This window comes from Apteryx mantelli, unplaced genomic scaffold, assembly GCF_036417845.1.
Source record: "Apteryx mantelli isolate bAptMan1 unplaced genomic scaffold, bAptMan1.hap1 HAP1_SCAFFOLD_33, whole genome shotgun sequence".
NCBI lineage: Eukaryota > Metazoa > Chordata > Aves > Apterygiformes > Apterygidae > Apteryx > Apteryx mantelli.
Genome location: NW_027118682.1, coordinates 200818 through 227788, shown reverse-complemented (window position 1 = coordinate 227788; position 26971 = coordinate 200818). Strand labels below are relative to the sequence as shown.

General features: G+C 56.5%; 1 pseudogene; it reads left to right on the top strand.

Moving 5' to 3' along the window:
- LOC136996263 (adenylate cyclase type 10-like) lies at window positions 1-26519 on the top strand (annotated as a pseudogene).
- Window positions 26520-26971: the final 452 nt, after the last annotated feature.

Sequence of the window (26971 nt, the reverse complement as noted above, 5' to 3'; positions counted from 1 at the left end):
ATGTCACTGCCAGCCGATTGTGACCCGCCCCTTGGTGGCAGAGGGCCAGCCGCCCCTCCCAAGGCCCAGGCTTATTGCGCAGCCCTGCGTGGTGCCGTGCTATCCTGTCCTGCTCCCTGCTGGGCACGGTCGTCTTGTCCCGAGGTACCCCGTGTACCCCAAGGGTGCTGACGATGTCTTGTGCCTGGGAGAGAAGGTCCAAGCACTGCTCAGGACTGGGGGAAGTAGCTGCTTACGTCCCCGATCTCGTTTTGTCTGAGGACTTGAGGCACGAAACCGGTTGCGTTCAGAATTTTCACGGAGTACTGCTCTTTGCAGATGTGTCAGGTGGGTCAAAGGCTTGTGAAGGGTGAGCGTTGAGAAGAAGTCAGAGGCACGAGGCATTGGGACTCCTCAGGCCTTTTGGAGCCCTGATGCCACCTCTGGTGGAGAATGGATCGGAGGAGTTCTCTTTGCCGCTGACGTCTTCCGCTGTGGCGGAAGTAGAGCTCAGAGGTAGCTGACGTCCCAAGGAGCAAGGGGCTCCAGAAGATGAGAGGACTGGAAGAGGCCAGGAGTCGGCTAGCTGAGCTCGGCGGAGGCACCCAGTGCCAGGCAGTCCTCCATGGGCTGCAAGAGAGCGTGGGCCAGGGGCACCTGCTCCAGGCTGTGCGGTGTGGGGGAACACACGCTGCCAGGAGCAGCGGCCAGTGCGAGAGTGTTGGTTTCTCTTGGGCGGTCAAGGCTTGTTGTAACCGGCCAGGTCAGGGCGAGATGTAATGTGCAGGCTCTCTGAGGTGGGAGCATGAAGCTGGCTGCCAGGTCCTCGGGCCATGTAGGCACTTCCTGATTTCTGTGTGCCTGTGTGTCCCTGTTCTAGGTTTCACTGCTCTGACAGAGAAGTTTAGCCAGAGCATCAGCATAGAGCGGGGTGCAGATGAGCTAACGCAAACCCTCAATGACTACATGGGTGACATTCTGGAGGGTAAGTGCCGTTCTGCAGGACTGTCTGCGATGGGGCCATGAGCCTGCTCTTTGGGAGAGGAGAGAGGTGTGCTGGGCAGCCTGCTGCTGCCTCCTTGTGCAGGCTGGGCGTTTCTGTGGGCCCTGAGGACCACCGAGAGCAGCTGGACTCTTGCGACGGAGGAAGCTTTTGCTGGTGTTGGGGCCCAGGGGAGTGGGGGGGCATGCAGCCAGTATCAGTGTGCAAGTGATGTGGGGACGCTGGTGCTGACAAACGAGTGTGTTACCTTCCCTAGCTCCCTTTTGCAGGGCCCGGTACTGCAGGCACCAGTGCTGTGGTCCCTGTGACCAAAGCAGAGAGGCTGCAGCTGTGCTTTCCTGAATTGTGCCCCACAATGCACTGCTGCCCTTGTGCTCCTCTGGCAGCAGAGTGCCTTCTTCTGCGGCTTCCTTGAAGAAGGCATAGAGGCAACTCTTCTCTTTCTTTTGCCTGCAGAGCTGCTGGGCTTTGGAGGAGACATCCTGAAGTTTGCAGGTATATCTTTCTAAACGAACCTTAGCTTTGTCTGCTGCCACTGAAGAGGCATGCTAGGGAAGAGGACAGAGTGAGTGGCGAGCTGGCAAAGCCCAGAGGGGTGGCTCTGTTGGCACGCAGGTGCTCAGGGGGAGCTGCCATCGTGGGCCCCAAGCTGGAAGCTGCAGCGGGACGGCGCTGATGTGCAGGGGTTGAGGGAGGGGGATACCCTGGGAGCTCAGGTTTGAGGCAGCATGTGAGGAAGGAGGGGTCAAGAGAGCCCTTGCATCTCTGTGCTGAGCGGGAGTGGCTGTGGGGATGCCAGTGTTGCTGCAGACCCGCTGCGCGCCCTGGTCCTCTGCCAGCATGTCTGCTGTTGTAGCTGGCCTGGAAGAGGGGAAGGCGTCCCTGTGCGCAGGGTGCTGTAGTTGAGGAGGATGCCTTCCCCCAAGTGCATGTCCCTCAGCACGCCTGCTGGTTTCTGCTGTCTGTGCAGGTGGGTGCAGGTGAGGGAGTGTCAGGTCTCACCAGAGCCTTCCCCCGTTGCCTTGGTTTCCGCAGGGGATGCTGTGCTGGTGCTGTGGAGAGCGAGAGAAACGCAGCTGAGAGACACCATCAGCCTGGTGTTGCAGTGTTGCTGGCAAATCCAGGAGAAGTACAGCATCCGTGACACAGCCGTGGGTCTGAAGCTCCGAATGAAGCTAGGTACGGGGAGTACTGGGTTAGCTGCGCCGTGCGAGGCTCCATGGCCCTGTGCAGGGCTGCAGGGTGCTTTGCCCCCTGAGGCAGAGTTGTGATCCCTCCTGGGGCCAGTGGAAGCCTTTTGCCTGGAAGGCTCTTGTGCATTCTCAGGCAGCCGGTTACAAGCTGCCTGCATGCACCCTGAGCAGATGGCCAGCAAAGCTGCTGGTGTGCTGGGCCTCTGGGGTAGGCAAGCGCAAGAGGTGCCCTGGCCCGTGAAGACTTTGTCAGTGTCAGCTTCATTTGCCTCTTTCTAGACGCCCATTTCAGGCCCTCTGCCAGGAGGCCCCCGCTTAGGACCCCCTCCCTGTCGATACTCAAGCTTGACTCCATAAAGAGGGATGGGCACCTCCAGCTGAAGCAGTTGAGAGAAGGAGCCTGTCTTCAGGGCTGAGCTTCAAACTGAGTCTGTGAAGAGTTGAGCGGTGGGAGGCTGCGGAGGTAAAAGTGCTCTCTGCCTCAGCTGTGCTTGTCTCTCCCCAGGGATCTCTGCAGGGCACATGTCCCTGCTGACTGTTGGAGACAGAAAGGAGCAGCGCTTCCTGATCCTTGGCAAGGCCGTGGGTGAAGTCTGGCAGGCCCAAAACCTTGCAAATGCAAGTGAAATTATCCTGTCAGCCAGCTGCTGGGAGCTCTGCAACCAGAACCAGGTCAAGAGCAAGAGAGCGAAAGGCCAAGGAGCTGTGAAGGTGGGTGAGATGGCCTCTCGAGTGGTTTTGAGGAGCTGGAGGTGGCGGTGAGGGAGGAAGGTGTGAGAAGGCTGAGGAGACGGCCGTGGAGGGAGTTGTAGCTGTAAAAGGAGGTGGGCAGCTCTAGCTGTTGCCTTTCCAGCTGAGGCTTAGCTCTGGACTGTGCTTGCTGGGTTTGAGGTGGGGTCAGGAGGGACTGGCAGGATTTGGCCCTACTGGTAATGTCCTCTGTGGGTCATGGAGTTGTTCTGGAGACGGGGGAGATGCTTGGCCGATGGCTGCGCAGCTCGTGTGCTGCCGATGCCAGTGTTTGTCCCGGCGCAAATCCAGCAAGGTGGCCTTGACACACGAAGATCTTCTCCCCTTCTCTGGGAAGTGACAGCGGAGGGTAGGAGGGGGCCTTGGGACTCTTGGGGAGGCCGATGGCAGTGCTTTTGCTGCGTGTGCCTTCAGGTTACAGGCATGCAACGGCTGTCTGTGTCGGAACATGAAGACCTTTTGTCCAAGTTCACGCGAGCCCGGCTGAACTGCTGTTCTCCTGAAATGCCAGGTGAGTGCCAACTTTGCCTTGTTCTGTGCCTGCCCAGAAAGATGGGCACTGGCTTGCTGAGGGGCCAGTGAGGAACGGCCTCTGCCCTCTCCCCCTTGCAGTTAGGTTTTGTGCCTTGGGCCCTGCTGTGCTCCAGCGGAGGCACTGGCTGCTTCCTGCTGCTGCTTCCAGGGGACTGCTGTGGCTGAGCACCTGCAGGAAGAACACACGGGCAAAGGGCGAAGAATTTTTCTCCCTGAGTTGCAGTGCCAGCCCCTGCTTTGCAAGGCCCCCGTAGCCAGGCTCGTAGCGCCATCCTGCCAGTGACCGCCTGTATTTTCCTTGCGTAGGCATCCTGAGACCTGCTGTTACCTTGGCCCCTCATCGTACTCTGGGGAAAGTGCTGAGGAAGTACATCCCAGCAAGTGTTCTGCGCAAGGTATGGCCACAGGTGCTGGGAGGTGCCTTTTGGGGAGAGGGGAGAAGGAGATGTGCATTGCAGAAAGGGAGTTCTCAAGAAAGCAGACAAGGCAAAGAAAATGCCCCCTTCCTTAGGTGAGAACCTGGGGAAACGGGTCCACTGTGCTACACATGCCAGGAAGCTGCCCGCTGTGTGCTCCTGCAGAGAGAGACGCGGGCGGCGGGAGGTGGATTGCCCTCTGCATTTCCTACTGATGTTGTTGTGGCCATGACCCTGTGATAAGCGAGAGATTCCTCTGGAGTCGCGACAGCATTGCTGAGGGTGGCCCCTTGTGTGCATACCTGCAGCAAGGTGTGGTGTTGTCAGCAGACGTTTCTCTGCCTAGTGCTTTCTTGTCCGGTTCTGTGTCTGTCTTGCGAAGGCTGATGCCTGCTTTGCACTGCGGGGAGGCTTTCTTCGTTCCTCTGATAGCGCCTGTTACTGGCCCTCTGTGTGCTCTGCCTTGGTATCTGCTGCAGGCAGTAAGCACCCAGGGAGAGCGGGCCGGTGAAGGTGCCCTGCTCTTGTCTTCCAGATTGACGACGGAGAGCCCCTGGCGTGCTTATCCGAGCTGCGGCCGGTCACCTGCCTCTTTGTGAGGCTGCAGTTTGCTGCCAAGGTCAACCTAGCCCAAATCTGCAAGGCTATCCAGGACAGCAGCGTGCTGATTTCGGAGATCCTCCGTCCTCACAAGGGTGAAATCAACAAAATCTCCATGTTCGATAAGGTGAGCGTGGGGGAGCGGTGCCCCCGCGCCCAAGCGTGGGTGGCAGAGCGGAGGGAAGCGGCTCTGTCTCTAGAGCAGTGGGGAAAGGAGAAGCAGCTCTGCCTCGCTGCTGGGATTGGTACCTCTGGCCCGGGGTTGCCCTGAGGCTCTGCTGGTCTTGGCGGAGGCTGGAGCCTCAGGGCAGGAAGGGTTTGCTGCAGGCGTTGTGGCAAGGTGTGCTGCCTCTGTCCTGGGCAGGGCTGCACGTTGCTGTGTGTGTTTGGCCTCCCTGGAGGAAAGCTGCCCTGTGAGAGCGTTCACGCCTTGGAAAGCGCGATTCAGATCTCCACCGCCTGCTCCACAAGGCCAAGGAAAATTGAGTGAGTGGGGAGGCGTGCTGCCCGGGACGGTACGGGGTGTGGTGGGCGGTGGTTTCTCAGAGAGACGTGCCCTCCAGCTTGGCCTCCACCGTCGCTGGGGGGAAGGAGGCCGTGCCCTGAGAGGTGGCAGATGGCCCTGGGGTGTGCCCCCCATAGCCAGGGGAGTTCCTGCAGCCACCACAGGCCACTCACGGCCCTGGAAGGAGCCACCACGAGGGCAGCGGCCTCCTGCGGGCCAGGGGCAGGCGCTTGCAGGTGCCCGGCGTGTGGAGTGGGACCAGGCCACGGCACCTGGCCCAAAGTTGCTGTCGCTGCAGGCGGGGTGCAGAGAGAGCCGCCTCCCCCCCCCGCCCGCTGAGGAGACGTGCTGGGGCCTGCTTGTGTCGGGAGGGGATTTGGGGCACGTGGCAGCTCTTGGGCCTTAGGGGAAGGGTGCCAAACCGCCGGGCTGCTCTCCGCAGCCCCTTCAAGCTGGGGCTGTCCGGCTCCTGAGCTCTGCCAGTCCCCGAGGCCTGCGCTGCCGGGGCGGCTGGCGGTGCGCGGGGAGGTGGGGAAGGGGTGGAGGGGGGCAGGCAGCACTGCTCACGGGCGCTGCTGAGTCCCTGCCGCTCTGCCTGTGCGTCAGGGCGGTGTCCGTGGGGGTCACCAGCGGGACGGCATTCTGCGGAGTCGTTGGCCACCGCGTGAGGCACGAATACACAGGTACGAGGTGTTTGTCTTGGAGTGGGTGCCTGGGCTGGGTCTGTGGAAGGACAAGGCAGAGTGCCGGGGAAGAAGCTGTGGGCCGTGTGCGCTGGGCTGGGACGAGGGCCTGGCCTGCGGCCCGTCAGGAACGACAGAGGCTGAGCGGGTCCCACTGTGGGGCGGGGGAATGGGCTCCAAGCCTTGGCGTTCCTCTCGGTCGTGCTCAGCAGGGTTTGGCTCTTGCCTGTGCTGGCGGTGATGCAGCCGTCAGCCTGGCAGGGTGGTGCGGGTTGGTCTCCTGGGTCCGTCAATGCGTGCTCTCTCTCTGTGGCAGTCATGGGCCAGAAGGTGAACCTGGCAGCGCGGCTGATGGAGCACTACCCTGGGCTGGTGTCCTGCGATGCAGCGACCTACGCGGCCTCCAGGCTGCCCCAGTCTTACTTCAAGGAGCTGCCGAAGGCCAAGATGAAGGGGGTCGGCGATCCTGGCACTGTCTATCAGTACCTGGGGATGTCGGAGAAGCTGTGAGTGTCCTCTCTGAGCAGGCTGGCTGGGGGCGTGGTGGCACACAGGGTCCAGCCTTGGTCAGCAAAGAGGAGTTGTGCGGAAAGAGACCGAGCTGCCACCCTGCCCACACCTCCCACCCCTGTGGCTGAGAAGATGGAAAGCCATAGCGTGGCTGTGCTTTTTGCCTGTTCCCCTTGGGGCCTGTTGCTGTTGGGAGAGTGGGAGTGATGCAGTAGGGGTGGAGAAGGCTCGTAGGTGTCTCTAGGCACAGAGTGGCCTGTCAGCCCCTGTCCAGATGGCTTCCAACTGTACTTTCTGCTCTGTGCTTGCTTGGTTGCGTGCAAGACTAATGCAGTGGTATTTCTGAGCCACCGAGGGGGTTTTCTCTCGGCTGCTTCTAAGCAGGAAGCTCTTGGAAAGCTTTTGGTCAGTGCTGTTCCCCTGGGAAAGCGTGGCTGGCTGGGACTCACTTCCTGGTGGAACTTGAGCTGTTCCTCTGGGACAGGCTTTGAGGTTCTCTTTGGATGATGTTTTGAACATTAGCATTGGCCGTCTCTTTGAAACTACAGAAAAGCTTGAGCCCAAGATGCCAGGCGCTTGGTGTCTTGGCCAACTAAGTGACCCTTGTGCTCCTGTTGCACGTCCTGGCTTGAACCGAGAGCTTATTATTCCTCGTCTTTACCTGGATAGCATCTGTTGCCCTTCTATAAATTGCTTCCTGTGAGCAAACCTCAGGGAAGCAGTTTGCAGGACCAGAGGCTTGTTTTGCTTGTCACGTGTGGTAAAGCAGTCTGCTCGCCAACGGTCCTCCCTGGGTTCTTTCTCCTGTCTTTGCTTTCTTTGGTTTTGGCCTCTGGTGCTTGTGTGTTGATACAGTGTGCTGTCGCAGTGTGGCCGTTGGGCTTGTTTGTGCCGAAAGTTTTGCTGGTGCTTGTTTGGTGTTTTCCCCCTCTCATGGGTGAGCATGAACTTTGGCAGTGGGAGCGTGGGCAGGATACCATGGCGCTCAAAAGAAGAGCGGTAGCTGAGAGTGCATCCTCAGCTCCACGCGTGGCTCTCCATCCTCCAGCTTCTGCCTGCTTCACTGACTTTTGTTTTTCTCTTCCTCTGCTAGCATATTTGGCCTGGATCTTATGGAGGAGAGGTCTGCGTATGGCCCCTTGTTCGGTAGGTGAACGCCTTGCTCTTCTGAACACCAGTTTCTTGCCCTTGGTAGCTGTTCAAAGCAGTCTGGGAATGGAGAAGCTTTTGCAAGGAATGGTGTTGCCTGCAGTGGCCATAAGGGTTTGGTGCATCCCTTGGCTCGTAGCTGGTTCATAGGTTTGGGGTTGGGCCAGAGCTGGAGGTGGGAAGCAGGGTGAGGCGCCTAGTGCTTCCTGCTGTGCTCCACAGCTAGCATGGCGGGAGCTTTCAAGCATGCAGTTGCTCCCAGGCTCGGGGCTAAACTGATGCACATAGCTAGGATGAGGAAGGAGCTTTCCTTCTGTCTGTCTGCCTGCCAGAGCTTTTTTGGCAGTGGCTTCTCTCCCTTGTAGTCCCGAGCATTCATTTCTTGGCAGCACCTGGGCATCTTCCTGTGAGGAGTGCCTGCTGCTGTGGAAATGCCAGGGCACACAGGATGCCTGTAACTGCTGCTGCTGTTGTCAGCTGTTTGGGGGCTGAAGATGTTGCCTTAGCTGCAGGGAGGTGGGAAGTGTTCTGTAGCTCTTGGTGCACGGAGGAGATGTTCTGCATCTCTTTGGGCCCTAGGGGCCTGCAGTGACTCAGATTGTCCCTTCCGACCTTGCCCTGGGTGACTGTGGGGAGTTGTGGGAGGATGCCTGAGGAGATCCCTTGCCTGTGGGCAGGGAGGCAGGGAGGGAAAGGGGGCATGGGAGTTGTGGCATGAGTGAGGCAGGGAGGTGGGCCTGTCAGTGCTCTAAGGCAGGCCTGGCTGCAAAAGTGTAGCTGTTTGGGTGGGAAGGAGCCCTGGGTGCAGGCAGGCTCGCAGGGGCGATGGAGGGAAGGTGCTGTGGCAGCAAGAGGGAAGGACGCCCACGGCTGTTTGCTTTTGAGCTCGCTCCAGCAGCTTGCTTTCTTGTCTGCCTTCACAGGTCGGGAGAAGGAGATTGCCCTCTTTGAAAGTGCCTTGGAAGCCTACGTGGCTCGTCAAGAAAGGCACATCCTAGCATTTGAGGGCATGCTAGGCTCTGGAAAGAGCCATTTACTCATGGAGCTTGCCTCTTTAGGCCAGGCTGCTGGCCACAGGTGAGTGTTTTGGAGAGCTACCTGTGGGACACTTCCCCTGCCCATCCACTGATGTTCCTGGCATCCTCGAGCCCCTCTGCTAGTGCGCCTGGCCCTTGGCCTGCAGCATCCCAGAAAAGCCTCCGGGAGCCCCTGGTTAGGAGCAGCTGCGTGCTCTCCCACTCCCTCTTGAGGGAGCTAGAGGTGGCTTGTGCAGTCAGTGCTGTTCCTCTTGCATCCTTGGGCCGGGCCCGAAGGGAAGGAAAGAGCCCAAGCTGCGTGGGCAGAGAAGAAAGCTGGGGGGCAGGGGCTGCCTGAGAAACGCTGCTTGCCCTCAGGCTTTCATCCCGAAGGCCCACTGGGGCAGCAAAGCCTTCCCTCCCGTGGTGTAGGAGGCAGATTGTGAAGCTGTGGAGTGGAAACACAAAGGCCCAACTTGCTCGGTCCTTGCTGCTTCAGCTGGCAAGTTGCTGTGCAAGGGGGGGAGTGCTGAGAGCTGTGGAGACGCAGGGTCTGGTGGTGGCTCTGGCAGGGGCTTGGCACAAATTGCCCCTCTGTGCCCTTCCCTTGTAAGAAGAGGGAAAAGCTTGGCCCTCTGTGAAGCGCTCTGAGGTGTGTGGATGAAGAGTGCGTCTGGGGCTGTATGTCCAGAGTGCCCTTGCAGTCAGCCCTGGATGATGTGTCTCTTCTCTCCTAGTTTTGACTTGGAAGTCTGCAGCTCTTTGCATGCCTTTCTGAGTCTCAGTCCCTTTTGCTTTTGCATGGCAGGGTAGTAGCCGTGGAACTGACGGAGCTAAACCTGAAGCAGGTCCACTCTGCTGTCCGTATGGTGCTGGCCATGGCCCTGGGCCTCCAGGCCTGTAAATCCTGCGGTGCCAGACAGCTTGTCCTGCAGGCAAAGCTCCGAGGGCTGATGCAAGAGAGCAGCTACTGCCTCCTCAATGAACTCTTCCTCGTTAAGGTGAGAGGCGAGACCCTCTCTGGCCCTGGCAAAGGGCTGCTTGTGAGCTTTTGTCATTTGGAGGCTCTGATGGGGAGTCGCTCCACTCGCTGGTGGCAAGAGCAGGGGGATATAGCACAGGCTTCTGTTCCTGGGTGCAGCGGGGGGGCTCCCTGTTGGGGGTGAGCTCAGGTGCCAGGCTGGTGCACGTAGTTCCTGATGTCTTGCTCAGCACCCTGGAAGGGGCTTTGAAGAGCAGCTTGGAGGTGGGGCTGATGGCCTTGTGTTGAGCTGACTGCTGCGTGAGTGGTCTGCTCCCTCCTGAGATTCCCATCGTGAGAGAACAAGCTCTTCACTCCTCCCACCCCCAGGAGCTCTGCTAGAGACCCTCAGGCCTCAGAGGGCCTCTGTTCTAGGCACCAGGTGATGTCTGCCCTGTGTCTCCTTGCAACTGTGATGGGGAGAGGGATGATGCTGAGGCCAGGAGAGGCATTTTGCTGGGTTGGTGTTATGTGCTGGGTAGGTGTGCTGAAAGCCCCTGAAAGGCTGTTTCTCTGACTGTGCTTTTCTGGGCAGTTTCCCCTCTCGAAGGCGGTTTCCCAGATGAGTGGCACTCAAAGGCAACTGGAGCTGGAGGCGGTTTTGAAGAAAGTGCTGCAGAAGGTGAACTATTCTCTCCATCGTGGGTCAGAAAAGGAAAACAGCCCTGCAGGTGGAGGGTTCTGGAGGCGAGTGGTGGGAGCTGGCGGGAGGACCATGTACTTGAGTCATTGTCCTTCAGAGCCTAAGCACCCCTGCCCATACCCCCTGATAACTTTCCTCCCATAAAGTTGGTGGGCACATGCTTGGGAGAAGCAACGCTGTCTTTCTGTACCACCTTCCGTGAGAGACCTTGAAGTCTCAGAGAAATTGCAAGTCATTAAGATTCTGAATGCCTAAGTAGCTGGGAAGAGGAAAGGGACTTCACAGTGTTCTCTCTCGAGAGAGAGAGAGAGAGAGAGAGAGAGAGGCCAAAGTTGCTCCTGTGGAAGCTACCTGAGAACCCATCAGAATCCACCCAGAGCAAGCTGTTTGTTTCAGGCTGTTGAAGAAGAAGTCATCATATTTGTCATCGACAATGCCCACTGCATCGACTCTCTCTCCTGGAGTCTTCTGTGGAGTGTGCTCAGGGATGTCTCGATCTTTATGGTGATGGGCTTCGCTGCCGGTCACTGTAGAAGACAGAGGCTTTGCAAAGCTGCAGCAGACATCCCGAAGTTGCAGAAAACAACCTCTGTTCATCTGGGAGGGCTGAAGGCTTCCGCTGTGGTGCAGAAAGCCTGCCAGGCCCTTGGAGTTGCCAGCATACCCCAGGATCTAGAGACGTAAGTCGCAGGCAGGGCCTCTGAGCTCTTCCTGAGCGCTTGAACCTGTGCAGGGAGCAGAAGGGAATGAACCCCTAGAAAAGGCAGCGCAGGGCTTCTGGAAGGGCCAGTGCCTCTAGCCAGTGTCAGATGCTCACAGTTGTGAGCTGCGAGTGGGCAGCTGCCCAGGCACAGAGCATAGGAGGTGTCAGGCCGCCTGTGTTGCGCTGGAAGGTAGGAAGGAAGCGGTCCTGCACCCTGGCCTGGCTGAGGTGTGGCAAAGGCGTTTGTCTGTGTGGCGGGGCTGTGGGGGTGATTCGTTGGGGCCTAGGTTCTCCCTGGTGCCGGAGAGGATCTAGGCTGCTGGGGACAGGAAAGACGAGGCTTACTGCTCTGTGCCTTGGGCTCTGTCCACGATGGTTTTCCTGTGGATTCCAGCAAAGGCTGTAGCTTCTGGGTGGCTCAGGTGCCAAAGCCAGTGGGAGTTGTGGCCCTTTCACAAGTGAGGTGGAGCTGTGGTGAAGACGTTGCTTCCTGCGTTACGCCCGCGTGGCTCAGCGCCCATCTGGAACGTGTGCACGTGCCTTACTTTGCCTGTGTCAGTGAGTGCTGGATCTGCTCCTTTGCAGGTTCCTGATGCAAAGAAGCTATGGCATCCCCTATTACTGTGAGGAACTGCTCTGCTACCTTAACTGCCACGACTTGCTCTTGTTCCACCCACTGGGGAAGGAAGAGAAACGAGAGGACAAGTGGGAGAGCCTCTTCAGTAAGCACCTTTGTGGCTGCCTGCCTAGCGGCTGTGGTGCATTTTCCACAGCACATTCTTGCCTGGGGGTTCCCCTGTGACCTAGGAACAGTCAGCTCTAGCAGCCATACAAAGCTTGGTGTGGATGGGGTGTGGGTCTGTACATGCCTTGCTGCTGGGACAGCCAAAGGAGAAGCTGGGGAGTTTTGGTGTCTTTGAGAGGCCAAGCAATGGTGCCGTGGCAGCCAGTTTCAAAGGAGGAGAAGAGATGCTGCCTGGCACTAAGCTAAGCGCTGCTCTTGTTTTGAACCTGTATGAAGCGGGGTGCTTATTCTGGCCCAGTACTGTGAGTCCCATGGCTGCAGTGTTCCTTGTGCACAGCCACACGGCTGGACTGATTCTATCAATGCCCCTCGGTGCCAGCTGCTGTAAGACCTGCTGGGGGATGAATGCTAAAGGGTTGAGGCTGGAGGGAGCTAAAGGATGTTGGGTGGGGAGGGATTTAGAGGAACGGAAAGAGGGCCAGAAGAGTTGAGTGGGTTAGTGAAAAAACCTAAGGGCAGGGAAAGGAAAATGGATCCCTGGAGTCAGCAATGTCTGGTCCGCCGCTGAAAGGAGAGCTCCTGCTGGGCCCATGATCTTCACTATATGGGTAGATGTCATTGGCGCACTTTACGTTCCTGCCCACACCCTAAGTGTTTGTTGGTCAGAAAAACTGTCTTCATCAGCAGGTGGGCCGAGGACTCAGGCTTTTCTGAGCCCCTGCTGTGCTTCTCCTCTGCCTCGTAGGCCAAAGCGTAGTTTGAAGCATGCGTCAGGAGGCAGGGAAGAGCAATTTCTGTCCCTGAGTGCAGTTGCTTAGGAAGTGCAATGTCTGGGGTCAGGGCAGGCAAAGGCAGAGCAGCATGACTGCAAGCTGGCTTTGGGGATCCTCTGGTTAAAGAGAGTGAGAGATTAAACACAAGAGCCCTGTTAGGCACAAGCAGGGCACATTTCTTTTGCCTGTAGCATGCCCCATGCGGGGGGGTTTTCATGGGGGCCTCTAAAGTGCTGCTGTCTGACCTGTGGAAAATCCCTTCCTTCTCACTTTCAGTCCCACTCCAAATTCTTGGGCTGCACTGGAGAACTCTGCTCTCAGGCAGACGCATGTGTGTTGTTTATTAGGCATTGGAATGTGCATGTATTTACCTTGGCAAAAGGCAAAAAAGGTCACTTGCAAAGAAGTCTGTCACCAAACCCACCCGGAGGCAAGGGACAGGCCTTGGAAACTTGAATGCCAAAGTGTGAATCCCCACAAAGGTGCTACTAAGTGAAGAAGGCAGTGGTAACACCACCTGGAGATGAATGCCAACCAGCTTGCCATGGCTCTGGCAGCAGCCCTGAGTGACCTGCCCTTTTGGATGAGCACTGGCAATGTGCCTGGCTCTGGGACAGTAGCAACACTGCTGCTTTCTGTCCTGAGGCGTTCCTTCCCCAGCTAGAAAGTCTGGAAGTTTTGATTTGGGAGTGTTTGGGAAGACTGCCTGGCAACAGAAAATGTTGGGGAAGGGCTCTGGAAGCAAAGGTATGCAAGGGCAGCGTTTTGCTCTTCTTAGCGACCGTGTTGGGGGCAGGCCGAGTGCATCTGCCCACCTAACGCAGGCCTTGTCCTAGCTAAGGTGGCTTTGGTAATGTTTGCAAGCAGGAAGTCATGACATGAATTGTCTCCCTTTGCTAATGGCTTTCTCCTGCTCCCTTGCTCCACTCAGCTTCTGTAATGGAGGCTTCAACCACTGCAGCAACGTGGAGCTCCAGCACGGGGAAGGACCGCAGGGTGTGCACCATCAGACCGGACGTGACCCTGCAGAACACCATGCTTCCCCCCACATTAAAAGGTGAGGGGCCGAGCCCCGCTGTGGCAGCTGGCGGCTGTGCTGGGTCCCTTTCCCGGGACATGAGCTGGAAACTCTGGGCATCCATGTGCTGCAGAGGTAGCCCTCTGCACTCTGGGACTCTGCTGGGAAGGTTGCTCTGGTCCCATTAGATTTTCCATGGAGAAACATGCCTGTGGCTGTGCGAAGTGTTTTTCCCCTCCTGGATGTGGCCCACCTGGGAGCGTGTTGTCTGCTCTCGGTGAAGAATAGGAGAAAAGAAGTTCTTGGGGCCACACTGTAATGTTTCGCTCTTCTCCGCGAGAGCAAATGCATTGCTGGGGAGTATTTGACTTGGCTCTGACTGAGCTTTGAACTAGGCTTCTCACCTTACTGTTCTGTTTGTAGTTGTCCAGCTCATGCTGCTCTCAAGACACTGAACAGCAACCGCAGCCATCTTGTGAATCTCTCTTTGCCTGTTGTTTTCTGGGCTGGCCCAGAAATCCCCCTTTCTAGGGGGTGCTGGATAGGAAGCTGTGAATGAGCATGGCTGCCCTCTAGCTGAGCCCTGGCAGAATGCAGGTGGCAGAAAGCTCCTAGTTTCCAAAGTGTTCTTGTTGCAAGAGCTGCTTTGTCAAAGAAGGGGAAAGTCCTGTGTGACCAAGTGAAGGCAAGGGTTGTGGGGAGCTCTGAGTCGGCCTCAGTGGTGGGGGAAGGGCTCTCTGTCTGTGTGCCCTGCGGGCATAAATATACCCTAGAGCTGGCAAGCCGCATCCCGGGATGTATGCATGTGTTGGATGCTGCCCTGCTCATCCGTGGTGGGGGAGCATTCGTTTGAGCATCTCTGCTTTCCGACGACCTTGTTTCCTGTGATTCGAGTAGGAGCAGAGCCGTCTTGAAGACATGTGCCCTGGGTTGTGATTGCCCAAGGGGCTGAGTCCCTAGGAAAGATGGGGAAAATCTACCATGTCGGGTGTTGCAGCTAATGCAGCCTGTGCAGCCTGAGCCTGGGGAGTGGGCAAGAGAGAGAGCTGTGGCTTGTTTTGGACAGGGATTGCGCTGGCTGAGCTGGACAGCATGAAGCCCTCGGAGCAGATGGTTCTGAAGTGTGCAGCCATCCTAGGGCCGCTGTTTAGCACTGAGCTGCTGTTCCACATGCTTCCCGGGTGGAGCAGGTCCAAGATGAACAAGGTGCTGAGTGACCTGGTGCGATGCAACATCCTGAAGTGGCTGAATGCTGAAAAGGTGGCAGAAGAGAGCAGTGTTCCCACCAAGGGGTCAGGCACCTCTCTGGAGGAGGAGAGTGGTAAGTGGTGGTAGCAGGAGCCCGGGAGCCCTGTAGGCTCCTGCTGCTGCCCCCAGCTATGTCCCTGGTGGGGCTCCCCAGAGCACGCTGCACTGCCCCAGTGGAAGCGTGTAATGCTCAGGGCACCGTGGGTGTTAGGGATGGGTTGTTAAAAGCTCTGACAAGTCCATTTCAGATTAGCCTGTGCCACTAGCTTTGTGCTGGAGGGCAATATTGCAGTGAGCTGCTCTGAGTCCCTCTGCTCTGCTGCCTGCAAACGCAGCTCATAGCACATGCAGGGAAAGGGGTATGAAAGCCCTGACATGCTTGCGCAGCCTCCCGCAGTGTGCCGATGCGGGATTTTGTGCAGTGGATTTTTATTGCCCCCTAGCCCAGGGGGGAGCATAGGAGGCTGGGAGTGCCTTGCAGAGCGGGCAGAAAGAGCTGGCTGTGTCTTGCTTCTGCTGCTGGCAGCATGCCCAGCTCCCACCTGGAGCGCAGCTGCACACACTGTCTGTTGGCAGGGAGAGCAGGCTAGCAGCCTGTTGCGCTGGCCATGCTAGTCTGAGGAAGGCAAGCTGGGCCCTTTCGCTGTATGGCCGCGAGGTTCTGAATGCAGGAGCGCTGGTTTCCTGCCAAGGATGCACGCCAAGGCCTGTCTTTCATTGCGCAGCTGTGGCGTCCCTGAGCTCTGGCCCCAGCTCTGGCTGATGGGAAGCCCCGTTGCCTTTCAGATGCCCAGAAGTCATCCATGGACGAGACCAAGAAGATGGCGAGGCTGCAGTCTGGTGTGCTGGCCTTCTGCGCCCCGCTGCTGCAGGAGGCTGCCTACGAGTTGTGGCCGAAGGGACAGGGGGTGGCCATGCACCGCAAGTGTGTGGCCTTCCTGGAGAGGCACGTGCACAAGTGCCAGTGCTGTGGCGGAGGGGACTTTGTTGCCTTCCACCGCTTTGCCATCGGCAGCACCCAGGAGGCAGAGAGCTGTGAGGACCATGGCAGCGACTGCTACTGGCGCAGCTGGGAGGCCTCGCAGGCAGCAAGCGAGGAGATGAAGACGGATGAGCTCCCCACCACTACGGGTATGCCCTGTGCCGTGCTCTGGAGCCTGGGCCCTGCCCACTGTTGTTGCACACGTAATTGCAGTGTTTCTCTATCTCAAGGCCTGCCTGCAGAGCCATTTCACACAAGCCTGGGGATGCTTTCAGTGCAGGGCAGCTGCATTTGTAGGACTAGTTCAGTTCTCCACTGAGCACAGGTTCGCAACAAGAGACATGATGTGGCCACAGCGTAGAGCCTCTCTGCCCTTGAGTGTCCTGCTGCGTTTCCCCAGAATTACAGGAGAGCAGCCCATCTCCTTGCAGAGACCAGAGCCTCGGGGTGCACCCACGGCTCAGCAGGCTGAGGTGTATTTGCTAGTGCGTCTAGTACCCTTGGCCGAGCTGGGCTAAGTCTGGAGAAATAGCAGCCGCACAGTGAAGGCAGATCTCAGGGGAAGGGGCCGGGAAGGGAGGTGCCGTCAGTGCCTTTGGCTCTCCTCTCCTTCTCTTAGTGCTCCAGAATGGCAAGAAGCAGCTCTTTGTGCATGTGCAGGGAGGGGGTGTTTAACCCCGTGCTTTCTTTGCAGATGCTGCAAATGGTGGGCAGAAGGAGAAGAGTTTCTTGGAGGAGACTTTTCGGTGAGGAGACAGGGTTTTGAAGATTATTTTTGAAGGCAGTGGGCTGAGGGTGTGCAGAGGGGACAAGTGGAGTCGCACCAGCTTGGGCTGCTGGTTGTGACTCTGGCTTAGGAAAGAGCAGGCCCCCAGCTGTGGGAGCTGGCTTGAGATGGCCATGGAGGTGAGCATCTTTGAGGAAGCCTGTGGGATCCCAGTGATGCTAGTCACTAGAGTGGAGCAGCCCTGGCTTTCTAGCTGTTCGAGAGCAATGTTGCAAGCTGTGCAGGGGCAAAGCAGCCCTTGGGAGCAGGGTGGCTTGTAGAAGGTGACCGAAATGCCAGCTGGTCTCTCTGGCTGCCTAAAAGAGCAGTGTTCCTCCAGAGCAGGGTCAGCAAAGGCCCCAACAGGATCTGTGCTCATGCCTCCTTGTTACAGCTGTAGCCAAACAAATAGCTTGCCAGAGCTGAAAAGGGGAGCTGCGGCTCCTCATGCCAGTTCTGCCCTGCCTGAGCACACTGTCACTGTGCTCTGGGGCCCCGGGGCTCCTCCCCCGAGTGCCCAGTATATTGGTCGACATCACTGCACTGGCAGGGAACGAATCTTGCCAAAAAGTGCCGTGTCAGTGAGTTGTCCTGGCTTTGCTTGCCATTAGGGGAGAGCCAAAGGTCTTGAGCAAGGAGAGAAGGCAAGAGTGGAAGGGAGGAAGGAGCACAGCGGGAAGACAGGGCAAGGATGGGGGTTGGACTAGATGATCTCCAGAGGTCCCTTCCAACCTCAGTGATTCTGTGATTCTGTGATATCAGTGATGTCCCTGCCCACTCAGGAGTCGATGGTGTCAATTGTAACCTGGAATGCCCCAGGGAAACTCTGGGTGCAGGTCACCGTTGTGTGGGGCAGAAAGAATGAGTGACCGAGCTCACTCAGCATGCCTGGGAAGGCTGTGAAACCCATGGCCCCCGCGTGATGCCTGTATGCACGTGGCCTCATGCTGTGCTAGAACGTGTCATTAGTGTAGGCTGAAAGAGCAGTGTTGGTGACGCTAGCGTGTTCTTTGGTGTCTTCTTTCTCCGTGATCTTGTCTCTGACTAGAGCGGCAGAGCGGTTTTTGGCTAAGACCAAAGGGATCTGTAAGGTGCCCAGCAAGACCCCGTGGACCCACGGTGTCGTGTGTTCCTGCAACTGCAAGGCCATCGTGGAGCTGGTGCTTGTGCCCTTGGCTCACCATCACATGGCAATGGGCAACGATGCCAGAGCCTTTTATTATCTGCTGGAGGGTGCGGCTGCCTACTTGCACGTCTGCAACAACTACCTGGTGAGTTGCCCTGCTCGCCAGAGCCCCTTTGCCCATGGCATCCTCTCAAGTGCCTTGCCCTGAGCAAGCCCATTTCCCCACTGCAATAGGGCATGCCTGGGGGCATGCCTTTGTGGGGACTCGGGTATGAATTGCTGGGGTCAGGCGCAGAGTTTGCCTCCTGTTTGCCTCTCCTGTGGCAAGAGAGACAGGGCAGTGAAGCAGGCCCTTTGCGCAAGGTGCACCTCCAAAGAGGTGGCAGGAGGGAGTGCTTGTGCCCGTGGTGTGAGAGGCAGCGTGACTGTGCTCGGGTGGGCATCGCCGGGCCAGATGCAGGCCCTCCTCAGAGAGATGCTGGAGGCAAGCGGGAAGGATGGGGCTGGAGGCAGGCTTGGCAGCGATGCTCAGCTACTCTGTGTGTTTGTTCAAAGGCCTTCCTGACCCTGAACAAAGCAGAAGCGCTGAGGAACTCGGTGGCTAAGAAAGGAAATGTGCTTGCGTGCTTTGAAGAAGCCACCTTCCTGAGCCTCCAAGGGGAGGTAAGGTGACAGGGAGGTTTTTGTGGGCTCTGCTGGTGGGTGGAGTTGGATGCCTTCCTGGGGGTTGGGGGAGGCTATCCCTGGCATATCTAGCCACGACTGCTCTCAGCAGCCTTTCCTGGGCCCACTTCGCCCTCCGGCCAAAAGCAGTTGAGGTTCTGGCCTTGATTCCGCCAGAGACTTGCAATTGGGTGTCTGCTGAATCGGAGCCCTTTGGGACCCTTCCCAGCATCCTTGCTCTCAGCGTTCCCAAGAGGGCGGGAGGCTCAGGATTCTCTGCTGTGCCTGGGGCTGCTTGACTGACTTGGGGTGACCTTTCATGCCAAACGGGACTGCCTTAAAAGCCCTTTTGCTGTGCAGGTCTGCTACAATATGGGACGAATGGAGCTGGCAAAGAAAAAGATCAGGAAGGCATTGAGGCTGCTGAAGAGGAAATTCCCCAAGACCTCCACTGGTGCCTTCTTGCAGTTTGTGCTGGAAAAGTCTGAGCGTGCCTCTCACAAGAAGAACAAAGACTCCTCCCTTCATCAGGAGGCAGGGTGAGAAGCAGAAGGGAAAGCGAAGGGAAGGAAGAGCCATTTCATAGCTGGTCGTGGGCATCTAGGCCCCAATCTGCCGAGGCTTAAGCCCAGGCTTTGCCTGATGCATCGGTCTTAGCAAGACGGAGGCACGAAGTAGCGAGGTTTGGGTAGAATGGGGAACGACGGAGCCTGACACTCCCGTGTGTACAAGCATTAGAGCGAGGCATGCATTTGTGTAAAAAGCAGGCTTGTATCGTGAGGGCTGCAGCTGCGTTTGGTGGTGCTGCTGAGAGCATTTGGTTTGCTTAAAGGCAGTGCAGATGCTTGAGCTTGGGACCAGTGCTCTGAGTGACCCGTTTCTGATGAGACACTGGCAGGAAGGCCACGCGAGCAAGTTTGTCCGATTTTTACCCTGCACTGCAAGTCTCCCAGAGCAGGGCTGTATGTCAGCACGTGTTATGTGGACTGTGCTGGTGAACATGTTTCCAAAGGCTCTTCTACGCATAAGTGTGGAGGCTGTGGGGCGTGCAGGGGGAAAGCAGCTGAGGGAGCTGGAGGCTAATGAATGGGGAGCTGGGGGTTGTGATGGGGAGCTCCTGGGGCATTGGCATGGGGGCTGGTGTGAGTGGGAGCAGAGAGATGTTAGCAGGGAGTAGAGGCTGGAGAGGGGAAGGGAGTGCGCTGGCGGGAGCAGGAGGTGGGCCTGGCGGGGTAAGTGGAGGCGAGATGTGGGAACGAGGAAGCTCAGACGCTGTAGCCAGGTGCAAGCCTCCCGTGCAATGACCCTTTTCCTGCCAGTGCCCAGCTTTGCTTGGCCTGCCTGGGCTGTAGTGCCAAAACACCCTCTTTAGCAGTCCTGTTTCCTCAGTGGTACTGCTTGGTTCTCCCGCTTGCATCGCTGCAGCCCTCCTGCGAGGAGGCGCAGCTGCCTCCTCCGTCCCCCTGCTTCCGCCATCCCGTTGGACTTTGCACTGTGCAGCTAGTGGCTGTGGCCCAGCAGTTTCCCTTGTATGGCAGGAGGGAGAGGCTCCCCTGGCTGTTCCGGCAAAGCCACTGCCTGTCCTTACTGTGGCAGCTCTTCAGCCTGGAAAGCACTTGCAGCAGCCGGAGGCTGTCCCGCCTGGCAGGGCTCATGAAGGTGAACACGGCCGAGGAGTCCGAGGATGCGAGTCACGTGAGTGCCTTCTCTCTGCAGCAGCAGCAGACCCCTTTCTGACATAGCTCCTTTCCCCTGGCCTGGCAAGAGTACCACCAGGCCTGCCCCCAGCAAGAAGAGCCCAAAGATGACAGAGATGTACGTGCGCCTGCACTTTTCTGCATGAACTTCCAGAAGACGTGGGTTGCTGTTCCTTTTGGTTGTTCCTCTCCTTGGATTTGTTTCATAATTGTAAGCGTGGAGCTGGTTCTGGTTTTAAGCCAGCACCACTTTCTGTAGTCTGTCGTTTCCTTGTGGCTCTTGAGAATGCTTGTGTGCAACGCACGGGGGCCCCTGCCTAGACACGGCTGCAGTTAGCAGTGGCAGTAGCAAGAGCCATTTGTCGGATGGGTGAGAGCCCTGGGAGTACAAGAGAAGAGAGAAGCTGGCAGTTGGGTTTATGGCCTGTCCCCTCTAGGCCAGAGAATCACCCTGGAGAGATTCAGTCCTGTGCATTGTCCTGTTTGGACCCTTCTAGGTCCTCTTCTCCTACCTGGAATATGCGCTGTGCTGCCAGAACCTGGGCTGCCGGGAAGAGTGGCTGCAATACGGGCGGACGGCCATGCAGCTTAGCGCTGACGTGCAGCTCTTTGGAGGAGGGGTATTAAACACTGCCAGCTTCGCCCAGGCCCTGTCCCATCTGACCCTCAGCCTGGGAAATCTGCCCCTGTCTATCGACATAGGTAGGTACTGCCCCCGCTGCCTGCGAGAAGGAGTCTCTGCAGAGAGAGCCTGTGCGAGCCTGCTTGTTTTCTTCCCAGGCTATTGCGCCGAGAGGCTCTGCATGCAGCTGCAGAAGCCCGACCTGGACTACGTGGTTCTCAGGACGCTCTTCACAGCGCTCTTTCTCCAGATGAGGTAATCATGGTGCCGGAGAGACTGCTGGTTGCCCAGTGTCAGGGGGCTGACCTTTGGGTGCAGAAAAGTCTGATGGAGAAACTTGGATGGAGTTGTGAGAAAGAGCAAAGAAGGGAAAGCGAGGCAGAGAGGGATGCTGGGAAGGGGAGCAGAAGTGTCTGGAGGTGCTGACTGGGCTCCCACCCCATGGAGACGCTCCATGGAGGCTCATCGTGTTCCTCCCCAGGTACCCTGAATGTGAGGCAGTGCTGCGCAGGCTAGAGAAGCAGGTGTCTGGAGAGCACAGGATCGTTGGGCAGGCGTGCTTCTTCTCCTGCTGCTTAGACCTCTTGCTTGATGCTGGTGAGTCCTCAGTGATCAGGTCCCGGAGAGCCAGGAGGCTTGCAAAGACTCCCACCTGTTTCCTGGTCAGGCAAGACTGTCATACTGGACTTGTCGGCCAGAACTGGTGGCTTTGTCCAAGATTTAAACAGGCAGAGCCCCCCCAGGGCAGGCATAAAGGAACCGGCAATACAAGACTTGTGGAGTATCTTCTACCCTTTGGAAACACGGAAACAATTGTGCTGGCCAAAGTGGTTTTTCTCCTGATATAACAATGACCCCAGAGCCCCCAGCAATCCTTTTACTTCCTCGACAGAGTCCTTGGCCTTTTGGCTGTGTGCATGTGTGTTTGTCTCTTGATTTTTTTTCCCCTCCTTTTTTTTTCTTTTTCCATTTTCTACATGTGAGCAAAGAGTAATTTCACAAAGCTTTTAATTATCCTCTTTCCTTGCTGTGTTTTGAGATTGCCCTTTCTGAAACCTCTTCTCTGACTCACTCTGCTCTGGCTTCCCAGGAAGCAGGCCTAGCAGTGCTGGGATGTGTCTGAGCAGAAGGCACCTAAGAGCCTGTTCTCTGGGGTCCTTGTCATTGCTGATCAATGGCAGCATGCCTTTGTGCAGTGGTAGAAAGCTGCAGCTTTTGCAATGGAAAATGCTCTCAGGGGAGTTGTGAGTTCTCTTTTTTCCTTCCTGATGTTCTCTGCCCTTGCCTTCAAGGGCATTTCTGTGGAGCTTGAAGAGCCCTGAGGAGCTAGGGTAGAAGTTGAGCCCTTGCATCCTTCCTGTGTGGTTTGCTTGCCCTCTGAGTGGTTTGCCTGCCAAGAACTTCCCCGGCTGTGCTTGAGCCTTCTGCTGCTACAAATGCCTGAGGCAAGTCGAGGCCGGGGAGGGAGGTGCTGCTTCTCTAAGACCCATTTGTATTGCAGGGTGGCAGTACAAGTCATTTGAAGAGTGCAGGAGCTTCGTCGAGCAGAATGAAGCCAACTGCATTCTCAAGTCGCAGAGCAGCATCCTGCTTGGACTGTATTTGTGCCTGGCTCTTTGGTAAGTTAGAGACTTGCTCTGAGTGCGGAGAGGCTCAGGCAGTGATTGTGGCAGGGAAGGTGGGAGCTCTGGGCTTGTCACATCCCCCCATCGCATGTCCACCAAGGCGGCCGTCTCTGGGGCACTGTGGCGAAAGGGGCCGGGGGAGCCGTGCACTGTGAGCAAGGTGGCAAGGAGCCCCGGGATGTGCTTCTGTGGAGCCCTGCCAGGGAAGGATGACTGGCGGCATTTGGCCACAGCCTTCCTTTTCCCCTTTTCTGCTCTGAGTGATGCTAACCAAGAGGAGCTACAACACACTGCAGTTCACCCCCCCCATGCCCCCAACACGGCCCCAACATGGCCCCAACATGGCCCCAGTAACTTCCTTTTCCTATAAGATGCATTGCCTCTGAAAGCCAGCTTGGGGCTGGAGGCTATAGCCTAGGAGACCTTTTGATTACTTCATCTCTACAAAATGTGTGTGTGTGTGTGTGTGTGTGTGTGTGTGTGTGTGCGTTTCTCTGGACAATGTAGGTTTGCAAGGCTTGGGCAGTGGGACAACTTCCAGAAGCCCTTTGAAAAGGCCAAGAGGCTGCTGAAGAGAACTGGCGCCTCCCTTGTGGCCAGCCAAGCGTGCAGCCGGCTCCTGGAGTGCCACAGCCTGGTGCTGAAAAAGGATATTGAGCACGGATCGGCGAGGGCCCGTGAGAGCCGCACCAGGGCTCTAAGGGTGAGGGATGAGGAGGAAGGGGAGGCGCATGTTGCAAGGGGACTCTAGGGAAAGCTGTGTTGCTAGCAGCAGTGGGTTGACCTGTGCGGGTCGAAGCAGCCATGACAGCATGGAGTCAGGGCAGTGCCAGAGGGTAGTGGGTTGGAGAGCAACATGGCAAAAGACTCCTCTCACAAAGGTGTCAGCAAGAGATGGAAAAGAAGGCAGTCAGGTGAAGGCGTTCTTCCTGGGCATGTGAGAATTCCCTTGTGGGAATGGTCGGCAAGAGAGGAGAAGAGACTTGCAGAGCCATGAGCTAGTGAGCTCTGCTGAAATGCCTGCTCCATATGAGGTCTTAGGGCTCAGGAGAGATTTGTGCGGCATCTCAGCCTTGCTAGCTGTGCACTCCTTGTCTCTTTAGGGCTGGTTTTTCTCTTTGGGGAATTGGTGGCCTTCTCAGTGCCAAGCCGTCGCTGAGCTCTATGACTTCTCCCAACGTGCTTCTCTGTTGTTTTCTGGGCAGCTTGCGGAAGAGGTTTTCTCTCAGTGCTCTACAAGCCCCGTCTTCTACCCCAGAGTCTACCACCTGCAAGCCTACATTTTCCTCATGCTGGGGAATGAAGAGCAGAGCCTGTTGTGCCTCAAGCAGGGCCTCCAAGCCTGTGAAGACTATGGCAACCTCCTGGAGAAGACTTGGCTGGAGATGAGCACTGTAAGTACTTCATCTGTGCCTTTGAGGTGCTTCCTGGGCAGAGGAGCATGCTGTAGCAGAAGGTGGGCCAGACTGTGCTCCAGCAGGTACACGTAGGGAAAGCCCCCAGAGAGCTTCAGGGGCATGTGCTGAAAGTCCCTGGTGAGCTGGTAGGGGCTAGTAGCCCTGCTCAACAGGAGGGCAGAGACAGCTGCGATGTACCTCCCCCAGGTGGGGCTGGACTGACACCTGAGGAAGCAAGATGCCTCCTTCCCAGCATCTCTGCTTGGCTGAGGAGTGGTGAAGTTGGATCTTTCCCTGTTCCTTAAGGCAGCTCTGGGAGGCCAGGATCAACGTGTGCTGAGTCAAATTTGCCTTCCCTCTCCTTCTCCTCACTGATAGACTTTGGCAGCGCGGCAAATCGGTTGATGGATGGAACAAACTCCTGAGAGAGGCCTTGGTTGCCTTCCCAGACAGCTCTGGGGATCGCCTGCTCTTCTCAGCTCTCACTGTGGCTTTTTTTCTTTTTTTCCCCTTAGGAGTCGTGGTTCACTGGAAAAGGCCCCATGGGAGATTTGTGGCTGAAGACAGCTCCACATTTTCCCCAGCTGAATCAAGCAAAGCCAGAGGTCTATAGCTCCAGGTACCTGCTGAAGCTGCCAGCACTGCAAAGGGAAGATCCTTTTCCAGGAATTAAATACTGTCATCATTAGTCCAAACGCTTCTTCCTTTCCTTCTTCCTTTACTATATTCTGCATCATGCCTCGTTCTCTCCTTTCCCACAACAATGTTTGCCCAACAGAAGATGAACTGAACCAATACGTACGCAATTAGTAAGGTCAATACCTGAAACAAAATAGTCTTCGCTGGTGTTTTAAGCAGTTTTCCCAACCCTCCTGTCCATGGTGGGGCAAAAGCAACTCTAAGCCACATTTTGAAGAGTTAGTTACACTAACCCGTTCTTGGGCAAGATTTCCATCCAGGGTAGCATCCCAAGTACTCCAAAGGAAAACTGCAAATGGCTGTATTGAAAACAGTCGGAGCATTTTGAAGTTCTTAGCAGTTAGGCTTCCATCAAGTGAGGAATATGATAAATAAGGCACAAAGCACTGCAGAGAAGGTAATGCTCTGGGGGATTAGTAAATTCTCATAGTTTTATAGTTGTTGCCATGGGTTAATAGTATTCCTTCTTCCTGGGGAGAGGTAAAGCATCGGGCCATTTCAGGCCAGTCTCTGTGCAAATCTTCACCAATTTGGTTCTCCCGCTGGAGTTTTACCTTTCTGCAGCCCCACGGGATTGGGGGTGATAGGCACAAGGCAACTAGAAGAAGCCTCCCAGTCACTGGCCCTGGTCCTCCTGGGTGACTTGAACCATCCCAATAGCTGCTGGAGGGACAACGCAGCAGGACACAAGCAAGGCAGGAGGTTCCTGGAGAGCATCAATGACAACTTCCTGACACAGGTGATAGAGGAGCCACTGGGGAGAGATGTTCTGCTTGACCTCGTACCTACAAACAAGGAAAGACCCCGTTGGCCAATAAGCAGGGCAATAAGTAGGATCGCAACCCTGGACTTCAGGAGAGCAAACTTTGGCCTCTTCAGGGACTTCCTTGGAGGAATGCCATGGGTTAGGGCCCTAGAAGGAAGGGGGGCCCAAGAGAGCTGCTTAATATTCAAGCATCACTTCCTCCAAGCTCAAGCTCAGTGCATCCCTAGGAGTAAGAAGTCAAGCCAAGGGGGCAGGAGACCTGCATGGATGAGCAAGGAGCTCCTGGCAAAATTCAAACAGAAGGAGGAAGTATACAGAATGCGGAAAGGGGGACAGGCCACTGAGCAAGCAGTTCTTGTGTGAAGGATGAGCTGTTTAGGGCTCTAAGGCAGGGCAGTGGTGGGGTAGAAATAGCATGCTGGGCGAAGTGTAGAGGCCTGTAGAAGTGGAGAGGCAGGCCAGGGCATAGAGGAGTCGCAGCCTGGGAGAGTAAGGGAAGAGTTGCCCAAAGGTCCGTAACCTGCAAGCAGAGGCGGCAGAAACAGGAAACCACCAGCAGGCTCTGCCAGGGACTTGCTCTGGGCTCTTCCCAGCCCACAGGGAGCCACCAGAGGCTCCCGTGCACACCAGGACATGGCAGCCTGCAGTGTCACTCTGGGTGACGATTCATCTTGCCACAGTTTCAGAGGAGCACTCAGCATCCCTGAAACTCTTGTCCCGCCCTTTATAAAATACTTGGCGGTTAGAAGTAGTTCGATCACACTGGAAGACCCATGCTTAAATACCTCTCTCTCCAACAGCAATGCACACCTCCAGCAGAAGGTTACACTCTGTCTTTTCAATTTAGGTTTGACCAAGGGCCTGGCAGAAAGCAATAAGGACACTGGTGTCAAGCAATATTGGAAAAAAAAAAGAAAAATTGGACCCTAAAATGTAAATCGCTTGAAAAGACTAGGCATGCAAGCATGTGTTCACCTCCTTCTCCTTGCTCCAGAGAAGGCTGTGCCCATTTGTGCCCATCCTTTCCCTTCCCTCCTTAGCAACTGCAGGAAAAGAGGAAGCCATCAAAAAAGCACTACAACTCTACCTAGACGTACAGAACTTCAGGCCCTGCTCTTTGCAAAACCCTTTTCCTCCACAGCAGCAGACAGCACAGCTTCTCAGGGGGCATCACTTTAAGCTGCCAAGTCAGGAAAAAGTCCCATTTTCATAGCTTAATCAAAACCTTTGACAACTGCCCTTCCGCCGGACACTACAACAGCAGCTGTTGCCCATCGACTTTCCCCAACAGCTCCACCACCCTCACCCAGAGCCTTTCGCCTTCCCACTATGCCACAACATCCCTGCACTCTCCAGCTGCTGCCTTGGCTTTCACTCGCGACCTGCAGTTCTCAGAGCTCAAGACCTTGCTGCAGCTGCCAGGTGGAGTCGCTAGGCCAGTTGCAGTTCTCTTCACGCAGGCGCAGTCCCTGGCTCTTGGCTGCTGCAGGGTTCAACTCTCCTTCATCGTTATGAGGATAGATCGCACCCATAGTCATGGGGTAAGGGGGGGTGGCCAAACACCCCCAATGGTAGACTAGCTGCCTTGCGCACTCTTCAGCACTGAAGGGAGGAGTTTGAGTGACTGTGAATGACTGCTTTACTCTTGCAGTGGGGGTCCCAAGGAGAGATCCCAGAGCTGGGCTAAGAAGGAGTTAATTCCAGTCCACAATGGGGCCCCAGCAGTGAAAGAAGGTGTTACCTCTCAGGGTCCTGATGAGGAGGAGACAGTCCTGACCACAGCAATTAACACTGGCCCAGCAGTGAGAGGAGGCTTTTGTTTCTCAAGGTCCAGGTGCCCAAGCAGGCCTTATCTTCAAGTCTTGACATCCTTCCTTTTGGAGTGTAAAACACAGGAATTCAGGCTACTTGTAACTGGCACCAAATGTGTATGGGGGGTGGGGGGGAAGCTGGGAGCATCCCCCCACACCAGTGCTGAGGTTTGGCAGGTGGACTTGTTGCTCATTAGGCTCCTTGAGGACCCCCTGCAGACCCCTGCCCTGTGGCTGTACTGCAGAGCCGGGTCGTAGCCTCTTCATGCTGCCCTCCCTGTTGTGCCTCTGTCAATGCCTGAATAAAATCATACCCCCGAGCTGCATG